The sequence below is a fragment of the Anomaloglossus baeobatrachus genome, chromosome 1 (assembly GCF_048569485.1).
Source record: "Anomaloglossus baeobatrachus isolate aAnoBae1 chromosome 1, aAnoBae1.hap1, whole genome shotgun sequence".
In the NCBI taxonomy this organism is placed as follows: Eukaryota; Metazoa; Chordata; class Amphibia; order Anura; family Aromobatidae; genus Anomaloglossus; species Anomaloglossus baeobatrachus.
The window spans coordinates 749562689-749588170 of record NC_134353.1 but is presented as its reverse complement, the minus strand read 5'-3'; the positions used below and the strand labels follow the sequence as shown (position 1 = coordinate 749588170).

Below are 25482 nucleotides of genomic sequence, written 5' to 3'. Positions count from 1 at the left end.
CACAGCTGGGCCATGATCACCAGGTACTGGGGCCGGCTATACAGGATTTGCAAGTCAGAGTGGAGGCTCAGGAAGCCGTCCCCACTACGTCCGTATCAACTGCCGGTATGCCTAGGTTACCCCCATTCCGTTTCAATGGTGATCGTAGTCAGTTCCGTGGATTTGTTAACCAATGTATACTGTTTTTCGATGTACATTCTGATTATTACCGTTCTGATCGGTCAAAGGTGTTATGTATCATCATGTTATTAACCTCACGAGCACTGGCTTGGGCTAATCCCATGATAGAGAATCGGGACATCCGTTTGAATCACCTGGATGACTTTCTGAATGCAATGGCGCAAATGTTTGATGATCCGAATCGCCGTGCTACCGCTGAAGCGGCTCTCCTTTCCTTACGTCAGGGAAAGCGTTCTGTCGTTGAATACGCCACTGAGTTCAAGAGGTTAGTAGTAGACACCGATTGGGGAAACAATGCCTTATTGTCTGTTTTCAGAAAAGGTTTGTCCGGTACCATCAAGAACGAGTTAGCCCGTTCCGAATCTCCAGGGGATTTTGAACTGTTTCTCCAGCACTGTGTGCGCATTGATACCCGTTTGACGGAACGTAGACAGGAAAAATGGGCAGCTGTAAACCGTGTAAACAATATTGCGTTTCCTTCCAGAGAACCCGCTCTCAGGACGCCACGGGAGGCCGAGGACGTACCTATGCAAGTGGACTCTCTGCAAAAACGAGAGACCAATGAACGTCGTGAACACCGGCTCCGTGAGCGTTTGTGTTTCTATTGCGGTCAATCGGACCATTTTTTGATCGACTGCCCGAAACGTCCAAATCGCCCAAATAAGGTATTGGCAGCCATGGCAGAGTGTGACAACACGGACGCAGAGTCCGATATCTCTGAGGCAAGTGGACACTTGGATGCGGTGTTTCCCTTGACGGTAATGTCTACCTCACCGAAGGACTCAGAGGGGAAATATACCCATTGCTCACTCCCCATTCAGATCCGTTGGGAGGGACAGCTAATTCCTACCTCTGCAATGATAGACTCTGGGGCAGGGGGAAATTTCATGGACTCTTCCTTTGCCAGGAAACACGGTATCCGGACTCAGCAAAGATCCTCACCGGTTACCATGGAGACGGTAGACGGATCTCCGTTAATCTCTGGACCTGTGGATCGGGAAACCGTACCGCTCGAATGCGTGATGAAGCCAGGTCAGCAGGGGACCCTTGTTTTCATGATAATTTCTTCTCCTCATTTTCCGATTATTTTAGGTATTCCGTGGCTACGGTCTACAAATCCCGTCATCGATTGGGAGACTAAAGAAATATCCTTCCCACCGCAGAGTGGTCCGACCATTTGTCCAACTGTTCCGGTTCCAGTAACATCAAATACGGAGGGCACTGTACAGGTACCTGTTTTACCCCCGGTTTACCGTGACTTCGCTGATATATGCGACAAAAGAAAAGCTGATCGGCTTCCCCCGCATAGACCGTATGATTGCCCCATAGACTTACTCCCAGGGGCGGAGATTCCGTTTGGTCATGTCTACCCGTTGGCGGCACCTGAGCTAGAAGCACTAAAAGAGTATATTGATGAAAGCCTAGCCAAGGGATTTATTCGTCCGTCTACCTCACCCGCAGGGGCACCCATCTTTTTCGTGAAAAAGAAGGAGGGGACTCTGAGACCCTGTATTGACTACCGGGAACTGAATAAGATAACCATCCGGAACCGGTATCCGTTACCGTTGATTCCTGAGCTATTGGAGAGGGTCCAACAGGCAAAAATATTCACCAAATTAGACCTCCGTGGGGCATATAATCTGCTTCGTATACGTCCCGGAGACGAGTGGAAGACCGCGTTCCGATGTCGGTACGGACATTTTGAGTACCTAGTGATGCCTTTTGGACTTTGTAACGCTCCCGCGGCATTTCAACATCTAGTTAACGATATTTTTAGGGATATCATGGACCAATTCATGGTGATCTATCTGGACGATATCCTAATCTTTTCTGATTCTTTACAGGAACACCAGGAGCACGTTAAGACCGTACTTACCCGGCTGAGGGAAAACCACCTGTACATTAAACTGGAGAAATGCGAGTTCCACTGCTCACAAATACAATTCTTAGGTTATGTCATCTCTCCTCAGGGACTGAACATGGAATCTAGCAAGATACAAGCCATTCTCGACTGGCCGGAACCGGGAAACATCAAAGAGGTACAACGCTTTGTCGGTTTTGCCAACTTTTACCGACGCTTTATCCGTAACTTTTCAGAGATTGTTCGTCCCATCACTCTGTTAACCAAAAAAGGACAGAAGTTTGTGTGGTCCGCCCAGGCCCAGGAAGCATTCCATCGTCTCAAGGTATGTCTTACCTCAGCGCCAATATTAGTACATCCGAATCCCGCACTTCCCTTTATCGTGGAGGTTGACGCTTCCGACTATGCATTAGGGGCCATTCTTTCTCAAAGGACCGGGGACAAGAGTCTCTTGCATCCGTGTGCCTTCTTTTCCCGGCGGTTGTCCCCTGCAGAAAGGAACTATGACATTGCGGACAAGGAATTATTGGCGATTATTTCCGCTTTCAAGGAATGGAGACACCACTTACAGGGAGCCGCGCAGCAAGTGATAGTACTCACAGATCATCGTAATCTGGAATTTCTTAAGTCTGCCAGGTGCCTGTCTCCACGGCAAGCCCGTTGGAGCCTATTTCTTAACCAATTCAATTTTATCGTTACATACCGTCCAGGTTCACGTAATGGGAAAGCCGATGCCTTGTCCCGAATCCACGCCGTGGACTCCGTGCCTGGAACCCCGTCTCAGACCGTGTTATCGGATGCCAATTTCGTTGGAGTAATCCAGGACCAGGACTTGTGGAAGGACATCAAGCTGGCCTATGATGGTGACGTATTTCTTGCTGCCCCCCCGAATGATGTAACTCTTGTTCTTCGGAATGGTGTGTGGTTGAGAGAGCGACGCATTTATGTCCCGGAGGCCGTAAGACTTCGGGTTCTCAAACTGGTCCATGACTCCGTGTTGGCTGGTCATAGGGGGGTACTGAAGACGCAGGAATTTCTGAGCCGTTTTTTCTGGTGGCCTACCTGTTTAAAGGATGTGAAGGACTATGTCCACTCATGTGTGGTTTGTGCCCGGTGCAAGGTCCCTCGTGTGGCTCCTACGGGACTCCTCCAACCGTTACCCGTGCCATCTCGCCCTTGGGGGTCTATCTCCATGGATTTTATTGTGGAGTTGCCAGTCTCAGGCGGGCACAATACCATTTTAGTGGTGGTGGATCGATTGACTAAAGCTGCTCACTTCATTCCGTGTACCGGTCTTCCCTCAGCCGCAGAGACAGTGGATTTGGTTATCCAGAACGTATTCCGATTGCATGGGGTACCAGACGAGATCATCTCTGACCGGGGCGTGCAGTTCACGTCTAGATTCTGGAAGGGGTTTTGTACGGCACTCCAGATTGATGTCTGTTTGTCTTCTGCATACCATCCTCAGACAAATGGGCAAACCGAACGGACAAATCAAACCCTGGAACAATACCTTCGATGTTATGTCAGCCATCTCCAAGACGATTGGTTGAAGATGCTTCCGTTGGCGGAGTTCTCATACAACAACACTCAGAGCAGCTCCACTAAGGTAACGCCCTTTTTCGCTAACCTGGGTTACCATCCGACTGTTTTGCCTAGGTCACCGGTTGCGGTTTCGGTGCTAGCGGTGGAGGACAGATTGACAGAACTACGACAAAATCTGGAGGTTCTAAAGGACACTGTGGCTACGGCCCAGGAGCGTTACAAGAGGTCGGCAGACACTCACCGGAAACCGGCACCCATGTACAAGGTAGGGGACTCTGTATGGTTATCCACCAAAAACCAGAGATTGGGTGTTCCTTCGCAGAAGCTGGGACAAAAATTCATCGGTCCGTTTAAGATCACCGGGATCGTGAGCCCTGTGGCCTGTCGGCTACGGTTACCGCACCATCTAAAGGTACACCCGGTTTTTCATGTGTCTCTCCTCAAACCCGTTTCCCCTAATACGTTTCATGGTCGTGTTGTGCCTCCTCCTCCGCCTGTGATGGTCGACGGCGAGGAGCAGTTCGTGGTTGAGGACATTATTGACTCCCGGCTCCATCGTCGTCGGCTTCAGTATCTGGTACGTTGGCAGGGGTACGCCCCCGAGGACGATTCCTGGGAACCGGTGGGTAACATTCGGGCGCCCCGGAAGATTGCTCAGTTTCATCGGCGGTACCCGGACAAGCCAGGCCCTGATCCGTCCTGAGGCCGTCTCTGGGGGGGGGAGTAATGTCAGGTTTCCAGGTTTTCCAGTTCTCTTTTGAATGAGCTTGCCCTCGGTTAACATGGAGTTTACTGTTCTGTTGCCCTACTTCCTGTCCAGCTGCTTAAAAGGCCGCCTCTAAGCCTAGTCCAGTGCCTGAGTATACTGCTTGCTGTGTGCTCCTGCTTTGCTGCTGCTAATCCTGTTTGCCTTTGGATCCTCCTAAAGACTACCGACCGACCGACTCTGGACCTTACCCGGTTTCTCAAGCTGTGCCCGGATTCCGTCTGCCATCTTCGGTCAGCACTCTGCCCGGTTCTCTCTGGTTCGTAACCACTCTGGACATTCATCCCGTACGGACACTCCTGGACTTTTACCGCTTGCCCCTTGTGTCCCGGCTGCTGCGCATTTAGGCCTTCCGGGGTGATTGCCGGACAGTCCCTGTATAGGGGTTCGCTCTGGTGGTCTCCCTGGGGGAGTCCGGTGCGTGGCCCCGGGAATTCCCTTCGCTCCGTTTCGGGAAGGTATTGTGTGTATTTGTACCGCTGTGTTTTCCGTTGTGTATCTACCGTGGTTACATATTATAAAATATCTTGTACCAAGAACTCGTCTCTGATTGTCATTGCCCTACGCTATCGAAATCCTCAGAACATATATAAGTATTACAGCATTATACTAACGATTAGACCAATAAAAGTTAAGGTCCCATATAGGGACTAAGTGGGAAAAGTTAAACAAAGTAAAACAATAACCTGTAACACTGTAACATATATATATATATATATATATATATATATATATATATATATATATATATATATATATATAAATATATATATATATATTAAAGGAAATTATACCAAAAAATACATTTCTATAACAAAAATAAACAAAAAAGTACATGTAGTTGATATCGCCGCATCCACCCCGATATAATCCATAAAACTGTCAGATTAGTTAACCCCTTCAGTGAACAGTTTAAAAATAAATGTTGCAATAAAACTGCTTTTTCATCATGCTGCAGAAAAAAAGTGGAATAAAACGCGATCAAAAAGTTGAACGTAATTACAAATGGTATTACTGAAAACAACATCTTGTCCTGCAAAAAACAAGCTCCTTCAGCAGAAAATTAAAAAAGTTATAGCTCTGAGAATACAGCGATGCAAAAACAATTCTTTTTTTCTATAAAATGTTTTATTATACTGTGGAAAAGCCACAAAACATAAAAAAGATATAAATGTGGTACCACTGTAATCGTACTGACTGGATGAATAAACCTGTATTGTTACTTTTACCAAACATTGAATTGCATTAAAAAAATCCCAAAAAGCAATTCCTGAATTGCTGTTTCATGTTCATTCTACCTCCCAAAAATCAGAATAAAAACAACGACCCAAAAATGTTATGTGCCCGAAAATGGTACCAATAGAAATGTCAACTCACCCCGCAAAAAAACAAACCCTCACATGACTTTGTCGGCATCTAGAAAAACTAAAATTCTCAATATATTTTGATGTGAAAACTTTTTTTGTAAACAAAAAAACAACAACAAACATTTTTAGTGCGATAGCAGGCAACCATAACAAAACTATATAAATCTGGTATTGCTGTAATCGCACCAATGCGAAGAATAAAACCACCTGATTACTTACAACGCACGGGAAACAGTGTAAAAAATAGATAAAAGCTATTCTTGACAAGCTGTTGATTTGTTCATTCTGCCTCCAATAAATCGCATACGGTGCGGCTCATATTTATCATGCACTCTACGCTGAGCGCTTACTCCGGGGATTACATGTAAATCTCTGAAAAATGTGATTCAAAGCCTGGACTGAACATTTCCTATAATGTGGCAGAAGGAGTCATTTTGGACTGTGTCTGCCTATGATCTGGTAGTGTCCATCTCAGTGGGGCATAAAAGTGTAGTCAAGCAGTTTTGTGCTCTACTTAAGGACACCGGTGAACAGAGGCCAGACAGTGTCCAGAGTATCTCTGCTGCCTCATTATAGTGAATAGATCCCTCAGGTGTGTCATCTGAATCATGTTATTGGGAGATTTAGACGGAAACCCGATGCAAGTGCTCAACATAGAGGACGGGATAAATGTGATCCAAAATGTTGTGTAAAATATTCGTGTTACGCTCACCGAGGAGCGGCGAACGTCCGGAGGTGGACCCACTGGACCGTGCACCGGAATCCCCTGAGAAGACGGCCAGCAGCGAACCCCTATACAGGGACTGTGCGGCGCCTCCCCAGAAGGCCTAAATGCACGGCAGCCAGGGACCGGAGGTAGGAGTCTCTGTACGGCCAGGCGTGGCTCGGGTACGATGTCTGCGGCAGGCGGAACACGGAAGTGGCACCGGAGATGTTTCACAGCAGGTGACGTCCACAGCCGGTACGGTACAGATAGTGTCCACGGCAGGTATGGCACGGTGACGTCCACGGTAGGAATGGGTGGTGACGTCCACAGCCGGTACGGTACAGATAGTGTCCACGGCAGGTATGGCACGGTGACGTCCACGGTAGGAATGGGTGGTGACGTCCACAGCCGGTACGGTACAGATAGTGTCCACGGCAGGTATGGCACGGTGACGTCCACGGTAGGAGTAGGTGGTGACGTCCACAGCCGGTATGGTCTAGATGGCACTATGGTGAGACACAGGATTAGAATCAGGTAACAATTGTACGGATCATAAACAATAGCAGAAACAGATTAGGACACTGGCAATGCACTAATAGAGGCGTTGCTCGGGCGCCTGCTGCCGGGGGAAGTGAACTTAAATACCTATTAGGCAGCAGGTGACCTCTGAGATCACTTCCAGGATTTGGGGCATGCCACTTTAAGAAAGGGGGCGTGGCCTCGCACGCAGCCTAGAATCACCTACAGCAATTCTGTGTGAGGAGGAAACTGCAGCAGGCCTAGGAGTGGGAGCAGCGTCTGCAGAGCCATGGGGCCAGTAAGTGGAAGGCCTTCTCTGCCTGGGAGTGGGGGCAGGAATGCATGTGGGAGCCATGCTGGGACCGGGCAGATGTGAGGGAGAGCTCCCCCCCCGGGGTCTGGTGGGACCAGGCGTTACAGTACCCCCCCCCCTGAAGCCCCCTCCTCCTCAGGAAGCTCCGGAGGAGACGAAGAGCATCCACGTCCTCCGCAGGTACCCACGTCCTCTCCTCAGGACCGAACCCCTTCCAGTCCACCAGATAATAGGTTTTACCTCGGACCTCCTTAGCCGCAAGGATGGCTTTTACCTCATAGACGTCATCATCACCAACAGGAGGAGGCGAGACCCCAGGATCACCATGGAAACGACTCAGGACCACCGGCTTGAGGAGGGACACATGGAAGGAGTTCGGGATGCGAAGAGTCGACGGCAGCTTCAACTTGTAGGACACCTCATTGATCCGTCGGAGCACTTCAAAGGGACCAAGGAAGCGGGGACCCAGCTTGTAAGACGGCTGTTTCAGGCGGACATACTTGGACGAGAGCCAGACTTTATCTCCGGGTCGGAAGAAAGGAACATCCAGACGTTTCTTGTCGGTGTGTTTCTTCATGCGGACAGAGGCCCGTTCCAGAGCCGACTTGGTCTCAGCCCAGACGGCGGAGAAGGACCTCACGAGGTCATCAGCTGCAGGGTTGCCTGAGGAACTTGTCACAGGACACGGCACTTTGGGTCGCTGTCCATACACCACCTGGAACGGAGATTTAGCAGAGGACTCACTGTCATGGTTGTTATAGGAGAACTCGGCCCACGGAAGCAGTTTGACCCAGTCGCTGTGGTGTTCGTCCACGAAGTGGCGGAGATAGTTAGTCAGGATTTGGTTAATGCGCTCCACTTGCCCATTGGACTGAGGGTGGTAGGCAGAAGAAAAGTCCAATTCCACATCCATCATCTTGCAGACTGCTCTCCAGAACCGAGCGGTGAACTGGACCCCTCTGTCGGACACGATATGGAGAGGCAAGCCATGAAGCCGGAAGATGTGTTGGATGAAGAAGTCAGCAAGAACCGGAGCGGACGGTAGCCCGGAGAGTGGTGTGAAGTGGGCCATCTTGGAGAACCGGTCCACTACCACCCAGATGACTGTGCAGCCAGACGATTTTGGCAGGTCCGTGATGAAATCCATGCCGATATGTTGCCATGGAGCGGATGGTACAGGTAAAGGAAGCAAAGGGCCCGCCGGAAGGGTCTTCGGGACCTTGTTCCGGGCACAGGAGGGACAGGATGAACAAAAGTCCTGGACGTCTTGACGTAACCCTGGCCACCAGTAATATCGGGATATCAATTGCAGAGATTTCTTTTGACCCACGTGACCTGCTATTCTGGAAGAGTGTCCCCACCGGACTACACGTTCCCTATTGACCTCAGCAACAAACGTCTTACCGGGAGGAAGGTGATGCATGCCGACTGGAGCCGCCATTAGTTTGGAAGGTTCTATGATGTGCCGAGGTTCATCCTCCTGGTCCTCTGACAGGAATGATCGAGACAGCGCATCGGCTTTCAGGTTCTTCTCGGCTGGACGGAAATGCAGAACGAAATCAAAGCGGGCAAAGAATAATGACCATCGGGCCTGTCGGGGGTTTAGCCTGCGGGCTGTCTGAAGATATGCCAGATTCTTGTGGTCAGTATAGATGGTAACTGGATGCAATGACCCTTCCAGCAGGTATCGCCATTCCTCCAGAGCCAGCTTGACTGCCAGCAACTCACGGTCTCCGATTGAGTAGTTTCGTTCTGCTGGGGAGAAAGCCTTAGAAAAGAAGCCGCAGGTTACGGTCTTACCCTCTGACGTTTTCTGTGTAAGGACCGCACCGGCTCCGGATGAGGAGGCATCTACCTCAAGGATAAACGGCTGGTTGATGTCGGGTCTGTGTAAGGCTGGAGCAGAAGCAAAGGCACGTTTAAGGGACAGGAACGATTCTTCAGCTTCCGGTGTCCATTTCTTCGGGTTCTCCCCTTTGCGAGTGAGAGAGGATATGGGGCGCACCAGAGATGAGAAATGTGGAATGAATTGCCGGTAATAGTTGGCGAATCCCAGGAATCGCTGGATAGCCTTCAACCCTTCCGGACGGGGCCATTTCAGTACGGCTGAAACCTTGTCAGGATCCATCTTCAGGCCGGTATCCGAGACTATGTGGCCAAGGAAGGGTAACGAGGTCAGCTCAAACAGGCATTTCTCGAGTTTGGCGTAAAGGCGATTCTCTCTCAATCTCCGCAGGACCAGACGGACATGTCTTCGATGGGTATGCAAGTCCGGAGAGAAGATAAGGATGTCATCTAAATACACAACTACGCAGGTGTAGAGAAGATCACGGAAGACGTCGTTCACAAACTCCTGGAAGACCGCCGGTGCGTTACTGAGCCCGAAGGGCATCACTCGGTATTCATAGTGCCCATCACGAGTGTTGAACGCGGTCTTCCATTCGTCTCCCGACCGAATGCGAACCAGATTGTATGCACCCCGGAGATCTAGTTTGGAAAAGATCTTGGCACCTCGGAAACGGTCAAACAGTTCTGGTATAAGGGGTAGCGGATACCTGTTTTTCACCGTGATCTTATTCAATCCGCGGTAGTCAATGCAGGGCCGTAGACCCCCATCCTTTTTTCCCACAAAGAAGAATCCCGCTCCGGCGGGAGAGGAGGATTTTCGGATGAAGCCTCGTGCTAAATTCTCCTTTATGTAGTCAGACATGGCTTGGGTCTCTTCTCGCGACAGTGGGTAGATGCGCCCACGAGGAGGGGTTGTACCTGGGAGCAGGTCGATGGGACAATCGTAGGGTCTGTGTGGCGGCAACGTCTCAGCTTCCTTTTTGTCAAAGACATCGGAAAAGGACCAGTAGGCGGGAGGTAACCCGGGAAGGTTGACCGGTTTGACTGGTGGGTGCGGAGGATGCACTGGTGTCAGGCAGTGATTGTGGCAAGAAGCACCCCATTGCAGGATGTCTCCGGAATCCCAGTCGAGCACAGGCTTGTGTGACCGAAGCCAGGGTATTCCCAGAAGAAGAGCATGAGCCATGCCAGGGAGCACATGGAAGGCGATTGTCTCAGAGTGTAGCAACCCCACTTGCATTGTACAGTTCTCTGTGATGAACCGGATGGGTTCGGAAAGCGGCTTTCCATCCACGGAAGACAGACTGATGGGGGTAGCAAGACATCGGACGGGAATCTGGTGTAGATCCACCACGGACTGCTGAATAAAGTTCCCGGCGGAGCCAGAATCCAGGAACGCATGTACTGACAACCGGATGGAGCCGCAGGACAGGGATACGGGCACCTGGAGAAAAGGAGAGGACTTGGCGTGACCTAGGGTGGCCTCTCCGATGGACCCTAGGCTCTGTAGTTTCCCGGCTTTACTGGACAGTCTTGAATCAGATGTTTGGCACTTCCGCAGTAAAAGCACTCTCCTGCCATTCTCCGATTCCTCTGTCGCAGTCTGGACTCAGTGACGCGGTCGACCTCCATGGGCTCGTGCGGAGCAGTAGGCCTGGTGGAGGAAGGTAACATCGGCCTTTGGAAGGTGGGCGCAAGGCGCGGGGTTCTTCTTGCCCGGGTGACCTCTCTGGCACGCTCTTGGAAGCGGAGATCAATACGGGTAGCCAGAGAGATCAGCTCTTCCAGGGTGGTAGGTACATCCCGGCCGGCCAGTTCATCCTTGATTTTTCCGGATAACCCTTCCCAAAAGGCAGCTACCAAGGCGTCATTGTTCCACTTGAGCTCGGAGGACAGAGTGCGGAACTCGATTGCATACTGTCCCACGGTGAGATTCCCCTGGTGGATTCTCATGAGTGAAGAGGCAGTAGATGAGAGACGGCCTGGTTCATCGAACACCTTACGGAAGGTGGTCAGAAAGACGGACAGGACTTGGACGGTCGGGTCATTCTTTTCCCAGAGCGGATTCATCCAAGCCAGAGCCTGACCAGTCAGATGAGACATGATAAATGCGATTTTCGAGCGATCGGTCGCTTGCTGCAGCGGCGACAGCTCAAAGTGCAGGGAGCACTGGTTTAAGAAACCGCGACACAAACGGGGATCCCCTCCATACATGGGTGGGGAGGCCAGGCGAGAAGGAGACATGTATGTCGATAATCCTGCAGAGTCGGGAGTTGTAGAGGAGGCCGGATTCTGCAGGGCATTTAGACGGGAATCCACGGCCGCCATGTCTTCAGCCATGCGTCTCTGGGCCTCATGCTGGCGGGACAGTTCCTGCAGTAGTTCACTCAACTGGGAGCTGTCGGAGGATACGGAGGTTTGCATGGATGCTAGACGGGATTCCACAGACTTTATGTAAGCCACGAACCTTGCTTGGGTCTCACGTTGGCGGGAGAGCTCCTGTTGCAGGTCATTCAGCGGGTTAACCGTGATCCCGGCGGAGTCCATGGCCCGAGCAAACTGTTACGCTCACCGAGGAGCGGCGAACGTCCGGAGGTGGACCCACTGGACCGTGCACCGGACTCCCCTGAGAAGACGGCCAGCAGCGAACCCCTATACAGGGACTGTGCGGCGCCTCCCCAGAAGGCCTAAATGCACGGCAGCCAGGGACCGGAGGTAGGAGTCTCTGTACGGCCAGGCGTGGCTCGGGTACGATGTCTGCGGCAGGCGGAACACGGAAGTGGCACCGGAGATGTTTCACAGCAGGTGACGTCCACAGCCGGTCCAGTACAGATAGTGTCCACGGCAGGTATGGCACGGTGACGTCCACGGTAGGAATGGGTGGTGACGTCCACAGCCGGTACGGTACAGATAGTGTCCACGGCAGGTATGGCACGGTGACGTCCACGGTAGGAATGGGTGGTGACGTCCACAGCCGGTACGGTACAGATAGTGTCCACGGCAGGTATGGCACGGTGACGTCCACGGTAGGAGTAGGTGGTGACGTCCACAGCCGGTATGGTCTAGATGGCACTATGGTGAGACACAGGATTAGAATCAGGTAACAATTGTACGGATCATAAACAATAGCAGAAACAGATTAGGACACTGGCAATGCACTAATAGAGGCGTTGCTCGGGCGCCTGCTGCCGGGGGAAGTGAACTTAAATACCTATTAGGCAGCAGGTGACCTCTGAGATCACTTCCAGGATTTGGGGCATGCCACTTTAAGAAAGGGGGCGTGGCCTTGCACGCAGCCTAGAATCACCTACAGCAATTCTGTGTGAGGAGGAAACTGCAGCAGGCCTAGGAGTGGGAGCAGCGTCTGCAGAGCCATGGGGCCGGTAAGTGGAAGGCCTTCTCTGCCTGGGAGTGGGGGCAGGAATGCATGTGGGAGCCATGCTGGGACCGGGCAGATGTGAGGGAGAGCTCCCCCCCCGGGGTCTGGTGGGACCAGGCGTTACAATTCGCAATAAAAACTTCAACTCCAACTACACAAAAAAAAAAACAAAACAAGTCCCCACTCAGGTCCTTCATCTGTCAACGGAAATATAGGGGGCTTCCACATTACAGATGACACAAAGGTTCTGGAAAAATGCTATAGCTCCCTTCTCAAAAAAAAGAAATCCAGCAAAATCTGTGCTCCCAAGTCTAAATAACCTCCACCCTTCTGAGCACCACAGTATGCATAAACCACAGTTAGTATCCACGTCTGCCATTGTTTTAGTGAGGAGAGCCCACTTAATTTACAGCATGCAGGTTTCCAGAAGCACGAGGTGGGTGCAATGTACGGGCACTATAATGTACTGGACACAAATGCAAATTGAAGTGCAAATTTTGCGGGATTTCTTTTTTGGGAGGAAACCATAGGGTTTTTCAAAAGCCTTTGTGTGACGGGGTATGCAACAGAGCAGGCAGAGACACCAGGCCAAGGATGAATTCAACGAGTTTTATTGATGCAGGGAGCATAAAGCATCCAATATCCAAATGGTTCTTTAGAGTCCACAATGAGTCCACACAAAGAAAACAGATCCGTTGGCGCCACCCAGCAATCCGACGCCAAGGAAAATGCAACAACAGTCCTTAGATGAGTTCCTTAAATCCGATAGTGCAGGGTTCCCCAACTCCAGTCCTCAAGGCCCACCAACAGTGCATGTTTTCAGGATTTCCTTAGCATTGCACTGCTGTTGGAACCAGCACCTGGGCAGGTAATTACATTAACACCTGTGCAATACTAAGGAAATCCCAAAAACCTGCACTGTTGGTGGGCCTTGAGGACTGGAGTTGGGGACCTTTGCGATAGTGTGACTGGAACAACAAAATCCCACGTAGCAGCTGATCTTCAATGTCCCAAAGTCCATAACCGGGCACTAGGATCTTCCCTCAGCACAGATCCTATCCCTGCACCCAACAAAGCATCAACTAACTCAAAACATGTGGCTAAATCTCCCACATCCCCTTAGATCAACCCCCTGGATGGGCAGAAGTGCTCACACACACCCATTTAACATTTGCTACTTTGTAGCTCCTAGTTATAAAGAAGTTTCTAGAACACAGTCTCCAGAGATATGTGTTAGGGAAGCTCCCTGCCGAGGAGAACAATATACATGCAACCCCCCACCAGATCAAGGACTATAGCTACTGCTGGAGCCTGATTACAATATGGTACAGGCTGGGGGGATATAATGTTACACTTTCTACCACCAGTAACTACCTGCACCTATGCCCTTACTGAGAAATTAATAAAGTTTTTTTATGGGGCAATGAGTGCCACATTTTTCATTCTTTTTATTTTTGATTTAATCTGCAATTTTTGAGGTTGAGCACCACTATATCCCTCAATTCAGATACTGTCTCTCTGCCCTGAACCAAAATTATATAACTGATTAATGGTGCAGGACTTTTTGTATTCTTTGATATGACGGATCTGAGTGGGGACTTGTTTTTTTTTGTGGATTGAGTTAAATGCTATTTAATGGCAATTTGTGGTAGAGAACATTTTTTATCAGTTCAAATTTATCCTGTGCTCTATGCTGAGCACTTACATTGGAGTTTCATCTACATCTCCAAAATACATGATTTGAATGAAACCCTCAAAGAATCTATTTACTATAATGAGGCAGCAGTTACTCAGGACTCTGTTCAGCCTCTGTTCCACCGTGTCCTTCTCTCCAAAGGTGAACAAACGGCTGATGACTACACTTATGTGCATACCTAAAAAGGCACTTAAAAAGCTAGACACTGCTGGTCCACAGGCCAGACAGGAGTTAAAAGTGAATCCCTCTGTCTCATTTCAATAAATTTTCTGTTGGGAATTTTGTTTAAATCACATTTTTCAGACATTTACATGTAAACCCTGGTTTAAGCGCTCACTATAGAGCACGGGATAAATGTGAGAAAAGCCTTACTGCGATCTGTGGGAGGCAGAAAGAACAAATCAACAGCAGTTGAAGAACTGGCTTTATTACGCTGTTCTCCTTGCAGTAAAAGTGATTAGGTGGCTTTATTTCTCATGTCAGTATGATTACAGCGATTCCAGATTTAGGCCCTGTGCGCACTGTAAAACGGAATTTTCTTAAGAAAATTCCGCAGGTCAGAAGATTACCGCACCCGCAGTAAAAAAAAACGCGGCAAACCGCACCCGAAAACCGCATGTGGTTTGTCGCGGTTTGCTGCGATATTTTTACCGCAGTTTTGCCGCGGGTTGGTATATGTGTTTTAATGCATTCAATGCAATAAAGCACATTGAAAGAAAAGAAAAAAAAAGTAATTTCCTTCTAAGATAGATAGTAGATAAATAGATAAATAGATAGATAGGGAATAGATCAATCAACACACTGCATTTCTCCCGGCGGTAGTGTGTTCACATTACCGGCCGTGAGAAATGACCTGTGGTTACCTCTCTGCAGGCTCGTTACGAGGCTGCATTCAGTATGTGTCAGTTGCGGCTGGATGCAAGGGACGTGCGTGGATTACGTCAGAGCTGTGTGTTTGGGGGGGTTAATAAAGGGGTGAAAGAGGGGCTTTATTGTATTTTATTTAAAATAAAAGATTTTTCGGTGTTTGTGTTTTTTCACTTTACTTACGGGTTAATCATGAAAGCTGTCTCATAGACGCTGCCATGATTAAAGCCTGGACTTAGTGGCGGCGATGGACTGCCATTAACTCATTATTACCCTGATTGCCACCGCATCACGGCAACAGGAAGAGCTGGGACACTCCGGGGCTGCCGCATAATGGATGTGACAGTCCCGGGGCAGGTGCGGGCTGATATTCTCGGCTGCGGGAAGGAGGGGGGCATTAACCATGGCCCTCCCCCTCCCTAGCCTGAGAATACCGGGACGCCGCTGTGTGTTTACCTCGGCTGGATGGTAAAAATATGGCGGAGCCCACGTTTTTTTATTTTTATATGTCCGTTTGATTTCTATGTGTATTCTATATGTCTGTGTCTGTGTGTGAGTGCGATATGTGTGTGTTCTATGTCTGTGATATGTATTTACTCTCTGCTCCGCTTCCTCTTCCTGTCATAATGACATCACTTCCCTGCAAACCGCAGGCAGTGATGAACATTATGTCCCGAAACTGCGAAATACCGCAGTGAATAACGCAGGAAAACGCAATGAACCGCATCGAATTTGCTACCTGCGTTATTCCCTGCGGGATTTCCCGATTATATTGCAGTCAATGGAGTAAAATGCTGCAGCGACGTGCGGAAAGAAGTGACATGCAATTGTTTTGCTGCAGGAATCCCGCAGCAAAACATGCAGCTGTCAAAATCCGCATAGTGCGCATAGCATTTTTTTTTCCCATAGGATTTGCTGGTGAATCAATGCAGAGATGTTATGAACATAACATGCAGCGAAACATGCAGCAAAACCGCAGGAAATCCACGTCAAAAAACGGTAAGTGCACACAGGGCCTTATATAGCGTTTTCTTTAGGTTTGGCTACCTTTACACCTTTTTTTTCTTATGAAAAAGATTTTTTGCATCACCAAATTTTGAAGACTATAGTTTACTTTTCTGCCAACAATCATGTGAGGGCTTGTTTTTTTTTTTTTTTTTTTGAAGGATGAGTTGGAGTCTTTATTGGCACTATTTTGGGCCACACAATATTTTTTGATCGCTTTCTAGTTGCTTTGTATGAGGCAGAATCAAGAAACAGCATTTCAGGAATAGTTTTTTCTTTTATACATTTCACCGTGTCATGAAAGTGATAACACAGCTTTATTCTTTGTGTCATTATGAATACAACAATACCACATTTTATTGGGGTTTTTATTATAATGTTTCGCCGCTTCTACAAAATACAAACAAATGCTCAAGTTTGAGAGCGATAGTTTTATTTTTTGCTAACGGAGCTGTATTGGGGCTTCTCTTTGTTGGACAAGATGATGTTTTTATTTATACTATTTTTATTTTGATCACTTTTTATTCCACTTTTTTTTTTTTAGCTCCATGATGAAAAGAAGTTTGCTACTTTTCTTTTTTTTTACAGTGTTCACTGATGAGGTTAACTAGTGTGACAGTTTTATAGATTGCGTTGTTCCGGGTGTGGCAATACCAAATATGCGTCCTTTTTTTGTTTTTAAATAAATATGTATATTTATTGGTATTTTTTTTAACTTTTTTAATTAAGTTGCCATATGGGACATTAACGTTTATTAATCTGATTGCTGCTTTAATATATTACCATGCACAAGCATTGCAATACACTATACCTGTCAGTGTTACACTGACAGAATGCCTTTTAGACAATGCTCCTGGCATGGTCTAACAGGTCACCGTAGCCAGCTAACCCAAAGGTCATCATTTTACCTCTGTTAACCATGGGTCAGGTAACACGCTCTGATGACCATTTCCACTAGAATTGATACATTTTTCACCCAACAATACCAGCAAAAGTAAAAAAGTGGTGTACTTTTTTGTGTGACTTAACAGGCAGTGCAATTTCAAAGATAGATATAAAATCACTCACTGTTTGCGGATTGGATCACAGCTGCGGAAGAGGGAGAGAGTGATTTCTCCATCTTCTCCTTTGCCTGTCTGTGCGTACATCGCACTGCACTCGAATGACGTCAGTGCAGTCCGATGTTTCACGTAGACTTGTATGGGTGTGAGTAAGCTGAGACTCGCTGCCAAACATGGCATCCTGTGATTCTTTTTTCATGCCAATTTGGCATGAGAAAAAAATTGCATGAACACTGCCCATTGTTTAACACTGGTGTGAGTGCAATCTGATGTTTTATCTGATTAGTATATAGCAGAGCCAGAATGGTCGTGGGACCTCGTGTGGATTAAGTCAGACCTGGGTGTTTTGAGGATTAATAAAGGGGGTGAAAGAGGGTGTTTTTTTTGTATTTGATTTCAAATAAAGGATTTTTCTCTGTGTTTGTGTTTACTTCTTTTCGCTTACAGATTAGTAATAGAGGGGTCTAATAGACGCCTCCCATTTCTAATCTAGGGCTTAGTGGCAGATGTGAGCTATCATTTACCCCTTATTACCCCGCTTGCCACTGTACCAGGGTAATTGGGATAAGCTGGATAAAGTGGCGAGATTGTCGTATCTAATGGATGCAACAATTCTGGGCAGCTACAGGCTGCTATTTTTAGGCTGCGGGCCCAATAACCATGGGTCTCTCCAGCCTAAGAATACCAGCCCCAGCTGTCAGCTCTATCATGGCTGGGTATCAAAATTGGGTGGAACTGCATAAAGCCGCATGGGGTCCCTCTTGTTTTGATACACAGCCAAGATAGCTAGGGGCTACAGCCTGTAGCCGTATGCTTTATCTCATAGAATCATAGAATGGTAGAGTTGGAAGGGACCTCAAGGGTCATCGGGTCCAACCCCCTGAGAGTGCAGGCTTTCCTAAATCATCCCAGCTATATGTTTATCCTGTTTCCGCTTGAAGATTGCCATTGATGGAGAGCTCACCACCTCCCGTGGTAGCCTGTTCCACTCCCTGACTGCCCTCACTGTCAAAATTTTTTTCCTAATGTCTAATCTGAATCTCCTTCCTTTAAGTTTCATCCCATTGCTTCTTGTACTTCCTTGTGCTAAAGAGAATAGGGTAGTTTCCTCTGTACTGTGACTACTTTTCAGATATTTTTAGACCGCTATTAAGTCTCCTCTCAGCCTTCTCTTTTTCAAAACTAAACATCCCTAGTTCTTTTAGCCGTTCTTCATATGACATGGTTTGCATGAGGGCAGAGTATAGGGGAATAACTACCTCTCTTGATATAGATTCAATGCTTGACTTGATACATCCCAGAATTTTGTTGGCCTTTTTAGCTCCGCATTGTTGGCTCATGTTGAATCTGGGATCCACTATTATGCTCAAGTCATTTTCCTCAGTGCTATCACCTAGTTCTATTCCTCCCATACTAAATATGTTTTTTAAATTTCTTTTACCCAGATGTAGGACTTTGCCTTTGTCCCTGTTAAAAACCATTCTGTTCTCCTTAGCACATTGTTCGAGTGTGTCTAGATCCTTTTGAATACACTCTTTTTCCTCTCCACTGTTGGCTACTCCTCCTATCTTAGTATCATCTGCAAATTTTATGAGTTTCCCAATAATTCCGTTATCCAGATAATTTATAAAGATATTAAACAGCACTGGCACTGCGGCACCCCACTTTTGACTTTCCTCCAGGTTGATGTGTATCCATTTAGTATTACTCGTTGCGCCCGATCATTAAGGCCTGTTTCACACATCCGGCATTTTGCCGGATTGCCAGATTCGGCACACTCCAGTACAGTATATACAGTACAATGGCATGGCGGCAATCTTCGGTCACATGCATTCATGTGACTGGAGCATGTGACTGGAGCTTGCTGTGATGCCATTGTACAGTATTAACACTATACTGGAGTGTGCCGGATCCGGTAATCTGGAGAAATGCCGGATGTGTGAAACGGCCCTAGGCCAGTTGTGAATCCATCTAACTGATTTTTTGTCAATTCCATACTTGATCAGTTTTTCAATGAGGATGTCATGTGATACTTTATCAAATGCCTTACTGAAGTCAAGGTATACTATATCCACAGCATTCCCCTGGTCCAACCATTCAGTGACTTTGTTGTAGAAGGAAAGCACCTTGGTCTGACAAGATTTATTGGTCATAAAGCCATGCTGGCTTTGGTTGATTAATGCCTTCTCATCCAGGTACCTAAGTAAATGTTCTTTGACAATTTGCTCGAAGATTTTTCCTGCAATAGAGGTCAGGCTTACTGACCTATTAGGCCCCTTTCACACGTCAGTGATTCTGGGACGTTTGTGCTTTTTTTTAAACGTACCAGAATCACTGACATACGCAGACCCATTATAATGAATGGGTCTGCTCACACGTCAGTGATTTGTCACTGCACGTGTCTCCGTGCAGCGTACCCGCGTGTGCGTGATTGCCGCACGGAGACATGTCCATTTTTTTCTGGCATCACTGATGTTCCACGGACCACGCAGTGGTGTGGTCCGTGAAACACGTGCCAGAAAAAAACGTACTTTTAAAATAAAAAAACATTTTAACTCACCCGGCGTCCAGCGATGTCCTCTGCAGCCCGTTCTCCCTGCTCCTTCTGTGCCGGCTGATTACTGTCGCGCATATTCATTATGCGCGACACAGCCGACCCGGAAGCAGCTCCTGCAGGGGTCACCGCCGGCCGGATGCTGCGTCGCGGGAGCGATCAGCACCATGGACAGCGGGAGCGTGCGCAGGTGAGTGAATCTCTAAGTGCAATCACGGGCCACGGAGAACGGAGCCCGGATTGCACTTAGACAACCCACGTGTGCCGTGATTTTCGGCACACGCAGGGACATGTGCGTGTTTTACACGCCAGTGAAAAACGTCTGTGTTTTTCACTGACGTGTGAAATGGGCCTAATTCCCAGCATCTTCTTTTTTCCCCTTTTTATAGATAGGGTCCACATTTGCACTTTTCCAATCTAGAGGGACCTCTCCTGTTTCCGATGACTTATTGAAGATTATGCAAGTGGTACTATTATTTCCTCAGCTATCTCTTTCAGTACTCTAGGGTGTAAATCGTCTGGACCTGGGGACTTGGTTTCCTTTAACTTGGCTAAGTATTCTCATATCAATTCTTTGCTTATTGTCAACTTGGAATACTCCTGACCATCACTTCTATCATGATTATTGCTGATGCTTGCATTCATTTTTTGGGCGAAGACAGATACAAAATACGAATTTAGTAGCTCCACCTGCTGTTCCACCTTGTTGACTGTTTCACCTTTTTGATTCTGCAGGACTCCTATGGTCTCCTTCACTTTTCTTTTGCCTTTAACATACCCCCAAAATCCTTTTACCTTACACTTGGCCTCTTTTGAAAGCCTCAATTCATGTTCGGCCTTAGCTCCTTTGACGCTAGTCTTGCAGAGTCTGCAAACTGCCATGTCTTCTTCCCTAGGTATAATCCCCTTCTTCCACTCGATGTATGTTTCTTTTTTCTTTTTAAGCAGGTGATGTAATTTTTTGTTCATCCATCCTGGTTTCTTTAGGACTTTCCTATTTTTCTTGCTTTTCGGTATTGTTAGTTCTTGTGCATTAAAGATTTTCTTACGGAATATTTCCCATCCTTCGTGTGCAGTTTTGTGCCTAAGAATTAGGTGCCATGGAATTTTACCAATCTTTGCCTTTAGGCCCTTGAAGTCCGCTCTGCTAAAGTCAAGCCTTGAAGTCTGTGTCTTCTCAGGTGTTCCCCCTCTTGCAACTCCAAATTCAAATAAAGCATGATCGCTGAGTCCCAGTGTCCCTGCTACCCTTAGTCCCTTAACCATATCCTCATTGTTTGTTAGGACTAGGTCCAAGATGGCTGTTCCCCTGTATTTTTTTCTACCAGCTGGGAGATGAAGTTGTCTGCAAGGCAGGATAAACATTGGATGGAGCCTTTACTCTTACCTGTGAGGGTTCCCAATGAATGTCTGGGTAGTTGAAATCTCCCATGATCATTATTTCATGTTTTGTTGAGAAAGTGGCCATTTGATGTGAAATATCCTCTGATTGACCCAGTGGTCTGTAATAAATACCTATTATCATATCCTTCTCCTTGTTTACTCCATGAATCCTTAACCAAATATTTTCTAATAGATTCTCATTCTCTGAAACTTTAATTTCTGTTCAGATGTGTTCTTTTTTTACATACAATGCAACTCCACCTCCTCTTTTGTTAGTTCTATTCTTTTTGAATAAGTTGTATCCTTCCATCTGTATGTTCCAATCGATCGTGTCACTCCACCAGGTTTCTGTGATGCCAATGACATCATAATTTTCTTTCTGTATTATATTCTTTATCTAGTTCTGCTTGTTTGTTTCCCATGCTTTGTGCATTTGTGTAAAAACATTTTAGTTTGTGATCTTTTGCTCCCCTTTTCCTAGATTCCTTCTGAGTCTCCTGTCCTCTGTCCTCTTTACCACATCTAGTATGCTTGGTTAGTTCATCCTTTAGCTGCATATTTTTTTCTGCCATTTTTATTCCCATCCCTTTCTCTTCTAGTTTAAAGCCCCCCTGATGAATGTGGCAAGTCTTCTGGCAAATGTGTGTTTTCAAGGTTTTGGGAGGTGTAACCCAGCTCTAGTGAGGAGTCCATCGTAGAGGTGCTGGGCATCACAATATGGGGGAACTCTATGCCAATTTATTTATTTTTACACAACTATAGAGATAAAAAAAACAGGGCATTCCTTAACAAATACTTGCAAATTGGCTTATTCCACGGGGCTTGCGGGTACAAGTGTGTCCATCCTTTCAGGTAGACAACGAATCTATCAGAACACGTTGGGAGGAGTTTTCCAGTGCCTGCTCGAGAGGATTTTTAAATCTTCTTAGCGAGCTTGACACAGCCTCAATTTTGGAAATGGAGACAGATGGAAAAACTATTCACTACCATTAAGGAGAACATGTCAAGTGAAGCCCTGGCCAAATTCACTGCTCAGAATGAAGCTGATTTGCTACACTGGTAAAAAGATATCAAAACCGTGAAAATGAAAAAATTCTCACGTGATCAAAATGATTTTCAGCAAAATCGTGTCTATAAATGGTGGTCTAATACTCTTGGACGCCGATCAAGATCACGATCATACTCTAGGACGAGGGGAACGAGTGCAGACAATGGATGTACTTTTCCTGGCCCCAGTGAAACTGATGAATCTGATGCAGAGATTGGCCATTCCAGTGGCATCATTACCAGATTAAAGTCAAAACAACCATCTAATGCGAATAAACGCAGAACACCTCAGATAATTAATCTGTGTCAACATCTCCTCTCCATTTCCCAAATTGATGTGCTGTCAAGGGGACTTTCCTTTTCACCATCTAACGCCTTCCATTGTTTTACAGCGGTAAAGGATTTATATATTTTTGCACGGAAAGTCATTCTCACTAAATTACACAACAGACGCACACAACAATTTTTTGGACCACTGGATTTGAGGGAACAACAGGCCATACAGGATCTTAAGGAGCTGCTGGATGAAGCCGCACCGAGCACTTTGGGTGAGTTTCCATCTTGTGCCATGCCCAGATCAACGAGGTTTCCCCTTTTGTCCGTTTGCCCGGCCGTTGAGATATTCACAAAACTTGTGATATCTGATTTTGAACATCTATCCAGGAGACGTCGGTATGACAACTTAACTCATGCTGAGAGATTGGCAATCGAGTCCCTGGATAAGTTGGATGATATTGTAATTAAGCCTGCGGACAAAGGGGGAAACATCGTGATCTGGCCAGCCATTATGTATGAGAAAGAGGCGCTCCGCCAGTTACGTGATAAGTCCACTTACTGTAAGCTCCCCTGTAGCCCCGCTTCTGCTTTTTCTGCTCAACTTCAGGCCATCCTCGGTAAGGCCTGTGATCAAGGTATCATCAGTAAACAGGTAGTAGAGGGACTCACGGTACATTTTCCTAAAACACCCACTTTTTATTTACTGCCCAAAATCCACAAAGATGCCCTCTGTCCTCCTGGTCGTCCTATCGTGTCCGGCATTGAGGGGTTGTGTCAACCGATATGTCAATTTATAGATCATTATTTGAAACCTTTGGTTGAGACGCTCCCCTCATATGTCCGTGACACGACGGACGTTCTTAGGAGGATAGATGGCATCTTTGTGGATAATAACACTCTACTTGTTACGGCAGACGTTGAGGCCCTCTACACTTGTATCCGTCACGAGGATGGCCTGAAGGCCGCTGAACATTTTTTGTTGAGTTCCGGTCGGGATGGCCCGATGTGTGACCTAATCCTTGAGTTGCTCCGTTTTGTCCTCACCCATAATTTCTTTTTATTTAATGATGTACATTATTTACAGCAGTGCGGCACTGCCATGGGTGCGGCCTGCGCGCCTTCATACGCAAACCTCTTCCTAGATTTCTGGGAGAGGGGTTTGCTGTGCGAAGGGGGCGGGCCGGCCGATGCCCATGTGCAGTGCTGGCTGCGGTACATTGATGATTTGTTTATTTTGTGGACGGGCAAGACGGAGCAACTCGATGAGTTCATGGAACGGATTGGCATGAATCCTTTTGGTATCAAGTTGACCCATAGATATGATAGCAGGAGTTTGGATTTCCTTGATATTATCATCCAAATTGGTGAGGGTAGTAAGATTCAAACCAATGTTTACCATAAGGCGACCTCGGTTAACTCCCTCCTTCATGCCTCGTCGTCCCATGATCAGTGCACTATTCGGGCCATCCCCACCGGTCAATTTTTACGTATGAAACATATCTGCTCATCTGACCTTTTGTTTGAGGAGCAGGCGGCAGATTTAACAATTCGGTTTCAGGAGCGGGGCTACAGTAATAGGAGCATTAAGCGGGCTTATCTACAGGCGAAGCATACTCCTCGATCTACTCTATTATATTATAGTGGGGCTAAATCCGGCTGTTCCTCAGATCCTGGCCAAATTCGTTTTATTTCTAACTACAACCATGAGTGGTCCAATATGCGGTCTATCTTGAGCAGGCACTGGAATGTTCTCCTTTCTGATTCTACTCTATGTGACCTTCTACCCAAAAGCCCCCTGATGACGCCCCGCAGGTCATGTAATTTACGTGACTTGCTTGTACGGAACCATTATGTTCCAAACCGACCTACTACCTTTTTGGATCTTGGTACTCCCCTTAGGGGCTGTTTCCCTTGTGGCCACTGTCTGGCCTGCAGCAATGTTCTTCGCATTTCTTCCTTCACCTCTGCTGATGGTCTGCGCAGTTTTGATATACGCCACTATGTATCGTGTGGTACCAGCAATGTGGTATATTATGCCACATGCGGGTGCCACATGATATATGTGGGCCTTACTAGTAGGGAACTGCGCAGACGCGTGAGGGAGCATGTGAGAGACATTGCTGCCGCCCGGACAGTGGTTGACACGTCCACCCTAAAAACCCATCCTCGCCACTTTCATGCCTTTCATGATTGTGACCCAATGTCCCTGAGAATCAGGGGCATTGATGTCATACATTGGTTGGGCGAGGGGTGGAAATGTACGCAAAATACTTGCCCAGCGTGAAACACGCTGGATTTATACTTTGGGAACATTATCCCCGAGGGGGCTTAATGAGCATCTGAGTTTTGCGCCTTTCTTGCGATGATTGCCCTCTTCTTTTATCTCCCTGGTTTTTGTGCCTTGTTTTTAATCTTACTTTTTGTATATTTTTAATTTCAGATTCACTTATATTTCCTTTTTGCTGGCACTCCTTTGGAACCACATTCTTGGCATTGATTGATGGACATGGAGATATTACATACGTATCACCTTCCTCTGTGTGCCACGGCTGGGACATCTGAAGCAACACTGAAAATTTTGCGTTATGATATGTTTTACCCACCTGTGTCACACTGCCTATACTTATTTATCCTCTGTCTTTCATGGTCGCTCCCGCTCCTCCTCCCCCCGTCGGCGCAGCCGCATCAATGGCTTGCTGGCCCGGCTCTGTCAGCGTCATTATCGCCTGCGCGGTTTCCGGGTGACGCGTCCCCGTTTCCCGCGCATGCGCGCTACCTTCTAGGGGCGTTGACTGCTGACAGCGCTGGGTATCAGCCGCGATTGGTCCAGTCGCGCTGACACAGTGGGGGTGGAGCAGCTGGAGCGTGCGAGCGCCATGTATAAATACACATGGCTGCTTCATAGCCTTCCACTTCCCCCTGATGAAATAATCCCACATTTGTGATCGTGAAACGTATACGTCGGGGCTCTCTCTCCAGGGGGTCCTCTCTGCTGTTGTTCAGGTTTGTATTGTGCACTTTCATGGGTATGTTTACCTAACTGGCTGGGCTATTGCCCTTTACTGGTGTCTTTATACTTATTCCAGTGTTCACTGGCATCCACTCAGCA

General features: G+C 47.4%; 1 long non-coding RNA gene across 1 annotated transcript in view; it reads left to right on the top strand.

Moving 5' to 3' along the window:
* LOC142299613 (uncharacterized) overlaps positions 1-25482 on the top strand; it is a 43372-nt gene that overhangs the window by 17441 nt on the left and 449 nt on the right. Inside the window, exon 3 of the long non-coding RNA XR_012752658.1 lies at positions 24814-25482. This exon is cut by the window's right edge and continues 449 nt beyond it. This is a non-coding gene — a long non-coding RNA (uncharacterized LOC142299613). The remainder of the gene's footprint in view (positions 1-24813) is intronic.